Raw genomic sequence first — 2,442 nt, forward strand, 5'->3', positions numbered from 1 at the left:
ATTTTTAAGGTTTCGCATTTAAAAAGAGAATTTAAATGTTCACCCGTCAAAAGAAAACCAACTCGATAATCGTCAAAATTAATTAAAGACGGAATATGTTTATATTAAACAAGGCCAACTGCACCGAGAAAATAATTTTAATGTATTGAAATTATAAATTAAAATTATTTTGACTTTCTCAGGAGTTACGGGCTTTGTAATGATTAAGCAATTGTACTATCGTATAAATTTTAATTTATTGTATTTCGTGCATATTAAAGATTGTTTAAATAATTAATTTTATGTAAATGAAAAATGTGAAATACTTATGAAAGATAAAAGTATGAATTTAATTTAATTTAAAGAAAAAAGAAAAAAGAAAAAAGAATAAAATGAATAATGTACGAGACTCGACTTTAATAATAAAAAATGCAATATATCAAATAATCTTATTAATGTATGTGAGACAAAGTGGGACCTAAGTCCCACTTTCCTTGTCTGCTCGTTTTAACTTCGTATGCACTTTGATTCTATGCATGCATTTTCAATGTGTCCATTATTTTCATATCTTACATATTTCGTAGCTATGATTTTAATATAGAACTTAATTTTATAAGAAAAAATTTATTAATTTAATTGAACTTTCGAAAAGAAAAAAAAAAAGAAAATGAAATATGTACGAATAGTCTTTATATATAGAACTCGGTTTTAGTTAAACTAAAATTATAACTTTAATAGAACTTTATAAAAGTAAATAGTCAAAAATTTATCCCTTGACTTTAATATAATATTCGACCTTATTAAAATAAAATTACAAATTTTATTCGAAATTTTGAACTTTAGAAAAGAAAAACGCGAAAAATTTATGACTCGGTTCTAATAATTCGAAAATACATTAAATATGAAATAATCCTATTTGCGTATACGTGGCAATGTGAAAGACGGAATGTTACGTCGTCTAAGTTTCTTAAATCTATACTCCTACACCCATCATCATAAGTGCATTTTGAATGATAACATGGTAAAATTAATATACGACTAAGAGTGATTCTCGAGAGATTATAATGAATCATTGAAAATAACTCAATAGCTTAGTAATTATTCTTTTGAAATTTTAACTTAAGATTATTGTAAATTTTTCGCGCATTCCAAACAATATATAATGTTTAAGTGAATACTCTACTGTTTAAATATTAATTTATTGTATCCCGTGTATGTTATATATTGTTTAAATAATTATAAAATTTCTCAAGGTATTAATTTTTAAATCTTCACGTTTAGAAAAGAAAACTGATTCTATACAATGAAATAAATAGATAATTGTTAAAATATCAGTTTATTGTACTCCGTGTACATTATAAATTGTTTAAATCATTATGAATTTATCGAAACTGTAAATTATTTCTACCAAATTGAAGATTTACGCTTATCGATATATTAAATCAATATTATTTTATATTTAACGTATATTACGTGCTATATAATGTTTAAACAAATGTACTTTCTTATAAATATTAATTTATTATACAAAGAAATTTATTATCTAACAATCTCGCACTTAGGTTTAAAATTAAATCATTTATAATAATATTAATTATTAAAGATATGAATTATTAAGTTAATAATATAATATTAACTTACTCGTATACTTACTTCATATATCTTATTTGTTACCTCGTTAATATTAAATATATCTTAATATCAAATTATCCAAGATACGATTTGTTTATAATTTACACGGAAAACCATAGTTTGAGGTAAGACATGGGATCTATCCAAAATGGACGACATAGAAAATCTTTGTTTGATAAACTTAACGATTAAATTGAATATATTTTATCTTGTCCTTTTATATCTATACGTAATATATTTTTAAATATATTCTCTTTTATTATTATAAATTATCATTGGCTTGTTATTAACAGCCTTAATCAAGAACGAACGAATGTTCTCAAAGCTTCGCTTATATATATTTATCGGAATAGATATTTACTTACTTTCTTAAAGTAATTAAAGTTTAATTAAAAATGCTAACGCCAGAAGCCACGGCAAGCTTCATTTCTCTTTACAATTTAATCTTCGTCACGTATAATCAGATGCGTGCATATGCGTACGTAAAAAAAGAAAAAGAAAAAGAAAAAAAAGAAACGTTAAATCGTTTAATCGATCGTATCAATCATAGACAACATCAATGAATGTAACTAATTGTTTTTTAGGGGGGAAAGAAAAAAAAAAGAAAGAAAGAAAAAAAAATAAAAACAAAAAGTGAATTATTTTTCTCACACAAATAGAAAAACGAGTTCAATATTTGTACGAATTTTCTTATATCTAATCTAGAATGTTAATTCGTTTTAAAGGAAAATTAACGAAACGAAACGTGATCTATAAAACGGGATCTATAAAACTGACTAATCTTTGAAGGGATGGGAAAAAAAGACGAAGAAGAAAAAAAGGAAAACAAAA

Source organism: Vespa crabro, chromosome 4 (assembly GCF_910589235.1).
Source record: "Vespa crabro chromosome 4, iyVesCrab1.2, whole genome shotgun sequence".
NCBI classification, from domain to species: Eukaryota; Metazoa; Arthropoda; class Insecta; order Hymenoptera; family Vespidae; genus Vespa; species Vespa crabro.